Source organism: Pteropus medius, unplaced genomic scaffold (genome assembly GCF_902729225.1).
Source record: "Pteropus medius unplaced genomic scaffold, Ma_sr-lr_union100, whole genome shotgun sequence".
Lineage (NCBI taxonomy): Eukaryota > Metazoa > Chordata > Mammalia > Chiroptera > Pteropodidae > Pteropus > Pteropus medius.
In genome coordinates, this window is record NW_024354502.1 from 27,169,456 (window position 1) to 27,184,027 (window position 14,572).

Below are 14,572 nucleotides of genomic sequence, written 5' to 3' on the forward strand. Positions count from 1 at the left end.
GTGGTATGAAAAAAGTTTGTGGTATGTTCTTTTGGTATCATGAATAATAATGTTGATAATAACAGCTTTTATTCATTGTTAACATGTGCCAGACACTTTGCTATGGACTTTACATGCATTATCTATTTTAGTCTTTGCAACAATCTGGAAAAGAAAGAATTATTATACCTCTTTTTTTCAGATGAATAAACTGAGGCTCAGAGAGTTCAAGTAACTTGTCCAACATGACATAGCTAGTATGTGAAAGGTATGAGATTTGAACCCGTACAGTCTACCATAGAACAAAAGTTGTGAATCATTTTATACTTTCTATGCCTTAACCAATGAAGCTTTATAGAAACCTAGAGCTAAAGGGGACACTGGGAATTATTTGATCAGGCAGCTTCATTTTATTTATGAGAATACCGAGTCACCAAGGAGTAAATGGTGGGGTTCAGTGGCTCAGTTGTTGGCAAAGCTGGGAATGGAATCCCAGTCATCTATTTCCAAAGCCAGTGCTTTTCTACTTCAACTCCAGCCCTTATGGGGGTTTCCGGTGGGGGTGACTTCTCTCCTATTTCCTGCAGTGAAACAGAGTTTTTCTTATTTTTAGATTATGTTGGTCATTTAAACCTAGAATCGGGGGGCGCTGGAAATACCTGTGCAAGGGTCTCCATCTTGCCAAAAAGTTTGACCAAGATTTTTAAAACAATTGAAACAGAAATCATTACAGTTCACAAAGCGTTCACCAGGAGCTCACCTGAAAACCTAATTAAACAGAACACACGTGTCCCAAGCATTCAAGTTAATGGAGGGTTTTCTGGGCTTTCTTTGCATTGCCGTCTCTCAGCTCAAACGCAGCATACAGTGTCAAGTGAGTGCTCAGTTGATATTTTTGACTGACAAAAGCAATTAAAAACATAATATTGTATAAGTTCCCAGCCAACCTTGTTATTATTGTGAAGGTGTTTCACATATGTAAGGCAGTTTTAACAATCCTTTTGATTAGTCATTCATGTAACTATTTGAATAAACATTTCAAATCAAGTCAAAATAATCACAAACGATAACAGCACTTATGGTGTTGCTTAGAGAAATTACGATCACAGTGTGTCTCTCTCTTTCTTTCCTTCTTTCTTTCTTTTTTTCTTTGAGCAAATAAACGTAACCCCCTTGCCGACTTTTTGGTTTCAAAATGCAAAATAATTTGATGTTTTTCTTCTTGATAATGATGCTCTCTAGTTGGCTGTAATAGGAAGGTTGAATGCAACCTCTTTAATATGTGGGGCTTTTTGAAGAAAAGGTAGAATTTCTGCAACAGAGATAACAACAATTTCAAAGGACCTCTTGTTTACTAACACAAAACCCATGGAATATGGTGAGAGCAGAGTGTAAATATAGATGCTTCAGCAGACTAGTCACCAGATAGCTAGCTATGCTGTCAATCTCAGTCACTTCTATTTTCTGCAGAATATTTTTGTCAGCAACGATCATCAGTGATCTTATACTTACTGAATGGTCTCTTATTAATTTACTCATTTGACCTCCCAGAAGTATTTAACACCACTAACCCCTCCCTCTTTGGACTTCTCCTCTTGACTTCCACAATGCCAGCCCTCCCAGGTTCTCCTCCTTCTCCCTGACTGTTTCCATCTATGTTTTCCACCTGCACATTTTCCACTGCCATTCCTTAGCCTGACGAACCCCAAGCCTGACCTCACTCTATTTTTCTCATTCCATTCTCGGCCTGGAAGGGAGCACTGATTCCTAAATATTCCACGAACACTATCTGACAGCAACCCTCACATTCCCCTCATCAGTCTCAGACTCTCACTCCTGCAGTAAAGTAACAGTCTCCCACAAGCCTTCAGATTTGTTCCAGTTTTTCACATCACCTCTGCAATAGTCCTTCTGTGCTGAAAATATGAGGTCATCGGTCCACTTCTCATGATGCAGAGAATGTCTTCATCACCTTAAGAAGAGATCAAAGTCCTCAGAATGTTATGCAAAGACTTTCATAATCTAGCCTTTGTCTAGCCAGTACTATCACTTGTCACTGCACTAACACCTGTTCCCAACATTCCTGCCACACACTTGTACTGTAGCTTCGTGACTATGTCAGGCCCTCCTCCTCTCTGTGACCATTCACATGCTCTTCAATATGTTTGCCTCTCTATCTCCTCACACAACCTTGCTAACTTCTACTGGCCCTTCAAGGATGCAATTCAAATGTCGCTTGGTGGTTTTTAGCCCCTATGGCTTCTTGTGAATATTTTTGCTTGTTCTTCTATGCTTTCTATCAGAACGCATGACTAGCCACACATTTTATTTATATACTACCGCTGCTACTACTACTACTACTACTCCTCCTCCTCCTACTACTCCTACACACACACACACACACACACACACACCCCTACCACAGGACACAGTATATAGCATATAATCAGTAAATACTGGATTAATAAATGATGTACACAGTCACGCTATCAGTTGTAAAACTGTAATTCAAACCCAAATAAGTTCAAACTTATGATTTTTTCATCACAATATATATCACCAGACAAAAATCAAGATACAACATATACCAGCAGACAGACCTCAGTATAAATTTTATATACATAATAATAGGAGACTCAGGAGTTTTCTACCATTAACAGTTTTATTAAAATTTTTAAGACTTAATTATAATAGTTCAGTCTCGCAAATAACAAATGCTTTCAAAATACAAATTTAAAAAAAAAGTTATTTCCTTCATTGGTTACTGCCAGCTCAGTGCAAAGTTTCCTTTCAAGGCCCAGCTGCGTGCTTCATTCCAATGGGTTAATGAGAGTTGAGGTAAGTGTGAAATATGGAACCAGAGGCTAACGACTCTAAGACTTCCTTCCGCCTACTCCTTCTCATTTTATTTCCATCACTCTGGTACGAATGCTGACAGGTTAAAGAACTCTAGTGTTGGTGAGGCGCTAAGGAAATCACCCAGTCTAGAACACTGCTTTTAGGCACAAGCAAACATCTCAAACACCCAGCTTGGGGAAGTTCATAAGACTCCACAGATTGAAATCTTCACAACTTCATTTTAAAGAACTTTCCAGTGTTTCATCAGATATCTAAAAAGAAGCATTTACTGTATTTAGTGATCGAGAAGCTTCCAAAAGAGTGTGTCTCGTTTTCCAGAAGGCATCTTTAGGAGGCAGTAATAGGTGATGTTACTGTTTTTTATGCTTAACACCAACCATCACCTTCCACTCCCTAGTTAATTAACTCTCAGGTTAGAGGGAGAGAAAATATGGGTTTCTAACTTAGGCTAGTTTTCTTAGCAATAAACTCTTTTTTAGGGCAATAGGAAATAACAACACAAATACTGGATGTTTTGACCTATCGGTGGAATTAAGGAGACAGTATTTATTTTCATGCTTAAATGTTAGCCAAGAATTGTTGTGTTTAACTATTGATAAATATTGGGCCTTATAATACTTCCCCTCCAGATGACTCTTTTTCTTACCTGCTTGTAACTAGATATACCTTATTTAATCTCAAAGTATATCTTTCTCAGAAAAGAACAATACATTTTGGAGTGATCTGACAACTAAATGTTCTTCTATTTCACATTTTCAGAAGCAAGAACAAAAATAATAACTGCAAGTGTCCCTAGAGCCTGGCCCCCCATTCTCTATCTATCTCTGTCTCTCTGCCCTCCCTCGCTTCACCAACAAGCCAACACGGTATCATATTCAAGAAAAAAGAAGAGGAAGATGTCTAAGAAATCCTTTTTTTTTTTTGAAACTAGAAATAAAGACATGACTTTTTCCATGTTTGCAGATATGGAAACTGAAGCTAATAAAGGGGAAAACAGATTTTTAGCCCAGCTTTCACTTGCAAAATCTAAGCCACTTCTATACCATGCTACTTCCCAAGATAAAAATATTTTTTAAAATGATAATCACCAAGGAACAAATATGTCTTTGTAAATATGGTGAACTTGGAGAAAAGCTCTAAAAAATAAACACATAATTTGGGGATTTATCTATGGGACTCAATCAAGGTTAAATAGGGAAATTTCCAGAGCTCTCCTTGTGTAGTACCGAAGTACCGACTGTATCTTGAGTTACTTCCAAATCGTGACACATCTGCCCTGATTTTCCCTGCTCTTCCATCCCTTCCATCCAAGGCCTAGGCATAGTGAGGTATACTTTGAAGGCAAGAACAAAAAACAGAGAATCAATTTTTGCAAATTAACCTTTACTTGTTAACGGCTTTCTTTAAACAAGGGGGGCGGCCAATAAGAGAGTCATTTAACAGCTCCTTAATAGGATTCTGAATCGTAATGGGTGACAGTTAATATTTGCACTAAAATCTGCCAAAGAAAAAATAACCATCTTTGTGTCATATAAGTAGGCTGGGTAGTTAACTGAAGCTTTACCACGCTTTCTCCAGACAGCAGAGGGCACTAAATCGTCTGAAGACTAGCCAAAAGGAAGAAGGAAATAGTATTTGGGGTTTGTACTCAGTAGTTCTGACCTTAGCAACTATTGTTCAAGTTACATTTACTACCCTTAGTTAAACTATATATAACTAATACATATACATAGTTTAACTCTCAACATCCCCTCCACAACAAAGAACACTTGAAATGTAAAACGAAAAATGTTTTAGTGTTTGACATAATTAAATATGCATCCATTTGTTCTGAGTAATAAATTCTATTCCCTATAGTGAGAACCACTGTAAAAGAAGAGAAATGGTAAAGGCATTTTCATGGCCCAGTGATTTGCACAGTCCCCCTCCCTCAGTCCAGTCCAGAGATTCTATCGTGGATCTGTTTACCGTCTTGGAAAAAAGAAGGTAGCACCTGTGCTGAAATTTAGAAGGTAGGAACACTTGATAAGAAAGAAAATGTGAAAGAAAATTGCATCATAGTTTTGTAGGCTATTCTATTAAATTTCTCAGGAAAAAATTGCTCTGAGACCGGCTGTGATTCAGTTCAGCTATTTCCTGATACACTTCTGGGTTTACTTTATGTCTAACAGTCCATTTCCCTAGCATGCCTTTTATTTAAGGACCTCAGAGCAGTTTTAAATGCATCATCTCCTTCATCCTCCCAACATCCCCCATGAAGTGGATAGTAGGCAGCAGGTGGGCTCATCTATCTTTTATAGATGAGACAACCAGCCTCAGCACACAGCTCCATCCACTGGCCTGTACAGCCTCTCATTCAATGCCACAGTTTGCCTAGCTTACTGCTTCTTAGTTTTTAAAACTATGTCTCCTCTAGATAAACCTAAATTATATCCCCAGGGATTCTGACCCTTCTCAGAGAGAAACATCCATGAAAACTAAATACACAGAAGAGTAAGTTTTTATTCATTCAGAAAGATTATTGAGCACCTAGTGTATGCCATATACTATTCTAGGCACTGGACAGGAAACGAAATAGAAATACGCAAACGAAAAATCCCCAGATGTTTGGAGCTAACATTCTCATGAGAAGACAGACAAAATACATAGAAAGTAAATTAATTATATAGTATGTCAGAAGGTGATAGGTACTATGGGGAAAAAAATAGAATAAAGATAGGAAAATTGGAAGGAGGGTGATTTTTAGGGGTTGCAGGCCTCGCAACCCGTAAAAGGTAACAGTTGAGCAGACGTAAAGGAATGAGCTAGGAGGCCATCTAGGACAGAGCATTCCAGGCAGGAAGAGCACTGGTGCGAGGACGGTGAGATGGACCTTGCCTGGCTCGTCTGAGGAGAAAGAAGGAGGCTGGAGTAGAGTGAGCAAGGAGTGGCGAAGTGGGGCACAAGGTCAGAGAGAAACGGGATAGGTCAAGCTAGCTTCAGAGGCCACCAAGAGGACTTCAGCTTCTACATCAGGGAAATGACAAAACATGAGAGGATTTGAGCGGAGGGCTGACCGTCCTCTACTCACATGTACCAGCCTACAAGAATTGTGGTACTTTATTTTTGATGCAAAACAGATGGTTTTGCTTTGATTTTCAAAATATAAAATTATAGAGTAAAATATTAACTACATATTTTTTATCGCTTGCATGTCAGACACCAAATCCTTGATGAGGGAGCCTATTAAGGGAAGAAAACAGGGAAGTGCCCCCAGACTGAGGTGGAAGAGGACAAGGTTCCTGGGCCTTTCATTACAGCACTGACCAGGTTCAGGAGGCAAGGCGACCTGGGTGGCTTGTGCCAACACCCTTAGCCTCCTCATTGGTATTGTGGAGAAGTCCTCTATATCAGCTTTTAGTCATAGAGCAAGGGTCAGACTGTACTCTAAGACCCACAGAACAAACAGGGAATTCACGGGCATGAGAGAGAGCGAAGACAATGCCCTCAACTCCAGAAGAACCTTAACCGATACTTATGGTGAACAACGTAGCAGGCATGGTTCACAAAACTCATTTGATTCTCACAACAATATATGTGGTAGAATGATTAATTAGTATTCTCCTTTTAAGATGAGGAAACCAACACAGAGAGATTAAGAAACTAACTCAAGGTCAACAGCAAGTCAGTAGCAAGGAAACAATTTTTATTCTCCAGAGGTTGATTTTATTGCAAGTTTTCTTCGTTACCTTGAAGGCCAGACCAAGTTACCATCCTTCATTCCTGGCAGCTAGAGAGCGCTAAGTCCTTGCTTTGAAAAAGCTCTAGATAGTGGCTGTGCATTTGGGCTGAATTGGGTTGGAAACAGCACCAAGTCACCCAATGCCAAACACACCCCAATATCAGTGCTAGAGGATTTAAAGATAGAAATGCCTTATGAGGCAAAGCTGAGAGGATGAACAGCTGAGCTAGGAAATGCCACAGATACTTTTTCTGATCATCGGTTTAGTGATATCTGAGGAATCATTGAACCTTGCTGGCCTAACTTTTTTAATATAAGAATTGAGGAGTTTTGAATAGACTATATATATGGCTCACCTCTAGGATTCTGTTGTTGTATAACAGGAAGGTATGTCATAAAGAAATATCAAGGGTCCGCTAAGGAAGACCCAGGATTCTCACAGAGCTTTGTAAACAAAAAAGCAACAGACAATTGTCAGGCATCCGATTGTTTTATGATGATTACGAAGCTCGCCAGAAGTACTTACAAATGCAACAAGAACAGTATCAAAACCCTGGCCAGGTAAATCTTACAGGAATCTTTGGAAAGAAATAATTTTATTTCCCTGGGGGATTAAAGGAACAACCCAGGAATGCCAGCCCTTTAACAAGACCCATAGGGGCTCTCCTCACTCCCCTGTGAGTGCGAGGCCTTTCTGTGACATTAGAAGATGCAATCTTCCCACCGGCTAAATGGAGCTGTATGTCCCTCTCGTTCTCCTCTTTCCTGCCTACCTCACTGCCACTCATTCCCACCATCCCCATCAGTTCCACCTATATTTTCCAGTCTAGGCTCAAGAAAATTTGGAGGTGTGGCCCTACTCGAGGATTCCAGCCTTGCCCGGAAGGTGAAAACAGGGCTTCTTCTCCCAAAACTGCCATTTCCTCAGAAATTGTGAACTCTACTGAAAAAAGAAAAAAAAAAAAAAAGGCAGCCTCGTCAGAATGAGAGAGATTTATGAGATTGGCGCCTGCGGAGGTTCTCCCCCTCCTTCCCCTGGAGCCATCAATATTCCCTGGGCTGTGCCCTGGAACAACCAGAGCTGAACTCCGCGTTCTGGAGGCGGCGCGCCTGTCACTGCTCTAGCTTTTCCCAGACTCCCTCCCCCTCTTCCCTCCCTGCCTGCTCCGCCCAGGCCCCTTCCCTCCTAGTTGTTGTTTACAAGGAGCTACCCCTCTCTGTAAATTAAGCCCTCCGCAGCCTCCCACTCGTGGAGGCCATGTGTTGAGCCCCATGAGCCGACTTGTGGCATTTATTAGCGCAAGAGGAAAAATGCTTGCCTCATCAGAGAGAGCAGCTGGAGACAGAGCGCTTTTCAAAGGCACGTAACTGACCTCTAGCTCAGCTGCTGGATGCCTGGGTATTGCAGACTCAGAGGATTCTCATATTCTCTGTATGTGTGTCTCGCTCTCTTTCTCAACTCTCCCTCCCGTACTCCCTCCCTCCAGCCTCCACCCACTCTTTTCAGTTGAGTCCTGACCTTGCACGGCCTGAATCCCCCCATCCATCTCCCTACATTGTGTCTCTCTGGTGAACTCATGCTGGGAGATTAATTGCTGCTATCACCCCTAATCCATCACACTTCCCAAAGATTGTTTTGACATCTAGTTAATTTTTGGCTGATGATTTATCAAATTCTTATTACCGTGCTCTGAAGGGGCTCATTTATTGTGTTGATTCATGGTAATGATAAAGGGGAAGCATTTTGAATTTTAACTACATTTCCCTCATGCTTCTTCTACCCAGTGTAGTAAAAAGGAAAAAAAAGAAAGAAAGAAAGAAAAAGAAAAAAGAAAGAAAAGAAGAGGGGAGAGGAAGGAGACTGTAGCCAGGAAATTTTTAAACAATTCAAAATGCGAATGAGAAGGGAGAGGGGAAAAAATTCTGCCATTATGTGAGCAAAACCCAAGTCTGAAAAAGTATATATATATACATATATATACATATATACGTATATATGTATATATATACACATATATATACATATATACGTATATATGTATATATATATACATATATATATATATATATATACTTTTATATATATAATGTATTCTATATATGAAGTACTTTTTAGCACCTGGGCCTGAAATCCGCTTGGAAAGCTCACACCCTAAGGATCCTAAACACTTATTGCCCTGTGATATCACCTAAATGTCTACTACCATTTTATTCAAATGAAACTTAATGGTAAATGACTTCAGTCCTCTACCAGTGGAAATGTAAAATGACACGTCTTTGCCAGGCCAGATGGTCATCCACCTTTTAAAAGTGCAAAGGGACTTTCCTTTGCCACTCGGGTCACTCCCCAGACCTTCCAAATGTCTCATTTGCCACTCAGCTTTATTTAACAAAACCAGATGGTAGGAAGGAGGCCAACGCCAACGTCCACTCTTTTCAAAATGAAAGGTGCTGGTGTCCCAGGCTTTCAGTTAAGAGGTGACAGGAGATCCCCAAGGAAAAGACACGCTCAGCACCAGGCACAGAGGTGGCTGTAGGGGGATGTGAATAGTCCAGGCTGAAAAACTAGTGAAGACCCTGCAGTCACCCTTTGGGCAGATTTGAGGCCATGTACTTCCACAAAACAGGAACAAGTTTATTTCTGACCAAAGAAAGGGAAGAAATCTGAGGGAATAAAGGACTGTAACAACCCGTTCCGTGAGGAATTTCCAATAGGAAAGCTCCAGCAGAAGATTTCATATACAGGTTTTCTGGATATGGAACAGACCTGTTTCTAGCAGTCCTTAGTGTCCAGACAGTATTAGGGAAGTGCCCATCCCGCCCTTTCTCCACACACCTCCCAGGACCTGCCCTGCATTCCCCGCTTTCTTCCTTCTTTCCATAAGTCTCACAAAACTGTAGGAGGTCAGGATTACCCCAAATCTTGAATAAAACTGCTGGCCTGTGCAAAAGCATGCAACAGTTTTAGAGGCCAAATGATTGGGTATTTGAGATGGTGAGAAGAAAATACCAATTACCCTCCCTCTACTCTTAGAAACAGATAAGGCATTTTTTTAATTTGATTTCTTGAAAAATTATAAAATTATTGGTCTCTTAAAAGTGTGAGATTCATATGTAAAACAATCGAGGCTTAGAAATATATTTACTTACATATTTACTTATATATATACATATACATACATATGTATACATATATACACATATACTTGGAGGCTGAGATAATAATAGAAATTATTTCAGTTTTTAAACTAGTTATTGATTTTGTCATATTTTAATTTACATTTTGCCGATTTCGATATTCTTGTCCAAACACCTTCCATTTTACTTTCATTTACTAATATATTGACTTATTGTTGCTAAAAATTTTCTTTTAATATTTAAAAAGTCAATTTTACCTGTAGTATCTCTTGTTTAACTTTATATCATATGTGTTTGCATCTTCTCTATTTTTCTTACCAGTCTTGCCAGAGATTCATCTACTTCATTCACCTTTGCCATCTCAGTAATGGCACCACCATTCAATCAGCTACTTAGGCTAAAGTCCGAGGCACCATCGGGGCCTCATCTCAGACCTTACATCCAATCTATCTACCAATCATTTGAGACAAGGTAAAGCCTACACGTGACTTACCACCTCCCGCTTAACCATCCTAGGCATCCTTGCCCTGGACCACTGTAATCCCCCTCTATAGGATCAGACTCTCAGCCCCCTCTGTGACCTCATCTTGAAGCTCCCTCACTACCCTCTGGCCACCCTGGCCTCCTTAGAGTTCCTCCAACAAGCCAGCAAAGCCCCCTCTCATGACCTTTGCCACTGTTGCTCCCTCTGCTTGAAATACTCTTCCCCCAGAGAGTAAAATTGGTATTTTAAATCTTTTCAAATTCCATATTGTACTCCATCATCCATCTCTCTCAGTAAACTAGTTGGGCTCCTACTTCATAATGAAAATAGAAGTCAAAAGCTATCTCAGATCTAACATGGAGGAGGAGAGGAAAAACCCTAAAAGGTGCCATGCCAGGTTGTGGGAGAAGTGTGAAAACAGACTCAGGATAGGCACCACTGGTGAACAAGAGGGCGGGCACACGAAACACTGCCACCCATTGTCTTCCATAACCGTCATGGTCTGGCAGCCATTTTCAGTAGCTGACCTTGGCTTTCACAATGTTTCTCTCAGTGGCAAAAACACTTTACCATTTAAAAGGTACCCACCATATGAAGAATATGCTCTAGGAAGCAACCGCTCTCCTTGTCTCCTCCCTTCCCCAGCTAAGATTGCTGGCCAACTACCACCAGCCCCCCAAACACACACATACCTAACTTCATCATGTCTGAGATGAAACATTTCCCATTAGGCATAGACCTTCTCCACTTCTGCTCTTTCCCTTGGAGTGTTTATCTAACGAATTACCTCCTCTATGTTCTCCACTATCACCCTAACACTCATCTCCACAGACCCTTTCTCTCATGAGCATTAAAACAAGGTCAAGTTGAATGCAGCTTAGATATAAAAATACCCGCCTTGGCCCCTCTCTGCCTCTACTCCCTTCACAGCCAAGGTTCTCAAAAGAGGTATCTCACTTCCTGTCTCTACTTCTTCACCTCTGTCTCGCTGCTCCATCCACCTTGGGCAGCCTCTCACCCTACTACTTTATCTAAGTAGCTCTTGCCCAAATCCCGACTACCTTCTTAGTGCTATACTTCTAAGGCTTCATTTTCCTGACTTCTTGGTAGCATATGATAGTACCGACCCTCCTCTTTTTCCTAAAATGTACCACCCCCAACCTGGCCTTTTCTTTAGCAGTCGAGAGTGGCATCTTTCAATGTTTTCACGGTTCTCACTTCCTGTTAGACCTTTGATTCCATCACTCCACCCTCTCGACTTTTTTCTCACCTCTCAGATGTGGCTGTACCTTCAATGACATCCCTTAAATGTAGGTGTTCCTCAAAGTTCTGGGCTCAGGCCTCTTCTCTGCAAAATCTCCCTGAGTGATCCCATCCTAGCTCCAGTAGTCTTCCATTGATCTATATGCTATATGTTGATGTCTTCCAGAAAAATAGGTAAGTAGAGAGAGAGAAAGGGGAAGAGAGAGAGAAAGAGAGAGAGAAACTATATCTCACCCAGACCTTCCTTCTGAATTGCAACCTCTTTCCTGGTAGAGGGCCAATAGATACTTTGAACTATACCCAGTGGCCCAAATAAAGGCTGGGAACCAAATTTGGTTTATTTTCCCTTTCCTTCCCTCCCCCTGCTACTTACCATTAGTGACCTTAGTATTTCTATAATAGATTCCTTTTAATCTCCAATGCTTTTGCTTCTGTTTGTCTCCCTGGTTTTGATGACTGTAACAGACCCTGTCTATTTTCTGCTTTTGGTTTATACTTTTAAAATTCATTTTCCACATTGTGACCATGCTGATTTTTAAAATATTTACAAAATTCATACATATCTGTGGCAGAAAATGTTAAAGCCACTGAAAAACACCAAGATAAAAACTGAATGGCCCATAATTCCACTTTAGGCAATCACTTTTAACATTTTGCAATTTCTATGTGTATGTGTGTTGTATACTTTCAGATGAAACTGCAATTATATACTATATATATTGTTTCGATACCCCTCTTTCCACTAAATAATATGCCATAAGACTTTTCTACATTAACTGTTTTTTTATTTTGCCAATTTCATAGGCAAAATAAAGTGTGATTATTTTAATTTGCATTTCTTCGATGACAAGCTAATTTAAGCATAATTTTATATGTTTATTTGTTATTTGAATATGCTTTCCTTAATGATTGATTCACTACACTTTCACATTTTGCTTTTAATATTTATTTACTATTCATTTCTTTTGGTATAAAAGTTGCTATGAATATTATGTATGTCTCAAATATTTTCCAAGAATTAAAATCTTGTTTTTAATGTGTTACATTTTAGGATATTTCTAAATTTCTAAAAATTCCATCAACCTTTTCCCTTACAGTTTTTTTCTTGCTTTAATGCTTAGGAAGGCCTTTGTCTTCACAGCAGTTAGGATGTCATCTCTATTTTTCTACTCCTACCTACATGTTTTTAAATTTTGGCATTAAATAATTTCATACATCTGGAATCAATTTTGGACTATGGTGTAAAGTGGGCCATAGGGTATATAATTATTTAATCAGTTATCTAACTACCACCTATTAATATATTCTTTCACCGTTGATTTGAAACACCATATCTTTCACATATACAAAACCCCAGAAATACACTTCAGTCACTTTCGGACTTCCAATTTAGTTTTACTGACCTCTGTCTGTTGCCTTTCCCTCTTTCAGTTTTTATTATTTTAGTTTTTATACTGCAATTTAATATGTGCAAGAACAAGCACCCCTCACATCTTCTATATCAAAATATCTTTGATTTCCTCTTCATGTTCTCTGTATGAACTTTAGTATCATTCTTTAATGTTCCCCAACATTTTTTTATCGTAATCATTATAAAGTTATAAATTTACATTCTTTCTACAATCAAGGAACATACATACCATGTGTCTGTGTTAATTAAAGTCATCTTTTGTATATTTCAGTAAAAAGTGAAATTTTCATGTAGCTACTGCAAATTTTCAATTTCTTACAAATTAAATATACTTTTGATGCTATATGAATGGAAATATATGAACAAATTCATATATTTTCTAATAGGTTGTTTTAGTGTAAACTTATGAACACATATATATATATTATTTTGTAGTGCACCACTGTATTAAACATTCTTTAATGCTAGTAGTTTTTCAAACCCTTCTTCTGGATTTTCCAGGTTATCAAGAAGATAATCTGTAAATCACATCAATTTTGTTCTTCTTTTTTTCAATATTTAAGCTTCATATTTTCTAGTCTTATTTCTGAGATGCTCAGAATACTATTAAATAATAATGCTGGTAGCCAGTATGTTTCATTTGTCCTAGACTTAAATGGGAATGTCCATAATGTTTCATTATGTAAATATAATTATGGCTTTTTATTAAATATACCTGTCATTATTATGTTAAAGTATTTTTACACTTCAAGTTTAGTAAGAATTGTGTTTGTAATTATCAAGAATGGAAATAAAATTGTATAAAATTCTTTGGGCATCTATCAAGATAATGTTATAATTTTGCTTAGTTATAGGTACGGTGACTGTTATTTAAAATAGATTAATGTAAAGCATCTTTGCATCTCTGGAATAATTTTTTCTTGGTGATCTATAATCATCCTTCAGTATTCTGTTAGATACGATTTGCTAATATTTTCAGAATTTTTGCACTTATACTTAATATTGAGATTTACCTATAGTTTTTATCTAAAGTATTAATTGTCACGTTTTGGGTTCAACATTATGAATGCTGGTCAATTAGGAAGCTTTCCATCTTTTCCTATTCTCTGAAATGGCTTAAAAAGCCATTGAATATTTTCTCATAAAATATTTTAGGGAGATAATTCTCTTATTGATTTTTCAAATGCATCCATACTTATTAGTTACTTTCTAAATAGTCTGTAGTTGTAGATTCTATTCATTTTTTATTAATTCTATGCAAAAGTCATTTTTCTTTTTCCTTCTAATGTTTAAGTGATTGTATGTATATACTTTTATTAGAATTTTTTATTTTTGCATTACGATCAGAGAGTGGGACCTGTAAAATTTCTTGTCTTTAAAATTTATTGAAGATTTGTTTGTAGCCAAGAATAGGATTAATTTTTATAAACATACACGAATGTTTCAAAAGAAGATGTATTTCTATTTAGAGATTACATGATTTTGTATATATTAAAAGATATATATTTTTCATTAGATCCAATATCATTATTTACTCGAACTTTGTGGAACTTACATGCTGGATTTTAGGCAACACACTTCCTAGTTCCTGGCACTGCTCTATGTTTTTCCTATTAAAAAAAAAAAATTATTGGTTATTTTCATAAGATTCTGGGAGGCAGAAATTACACAACTCCATTTTACCCGGAAGTCCCCAGAGAAATCTTTCTAAGATGCA

At 38.3% G+C, this 14,572-nt stretch overlaps 1 long non-coding RNA gene across 1 annotated transcript; it reads right to left on the reverse strand.

Moving 5' to 3' along the window:
* Nucleotides 1–679: 679 nt before the first annotated feature.
* On the reverse strand, nt 680–8,093 carry LOC120595523 (uncharacterized). Its single transcript, XR_005650883.1, has 3 exons — nt 7,933–8,093; nt 1,875–1,951; nt 680–878 (listed from the first exon to the last, which is right to left on the reverse strand). It is a non-coding gene; the product is annotated as an uncharacterized LOC120595523 (long non-coding RNA).
* Between the last annotated feature and the right edge of the window lie 6,479 nt (nt 8,094–14,572).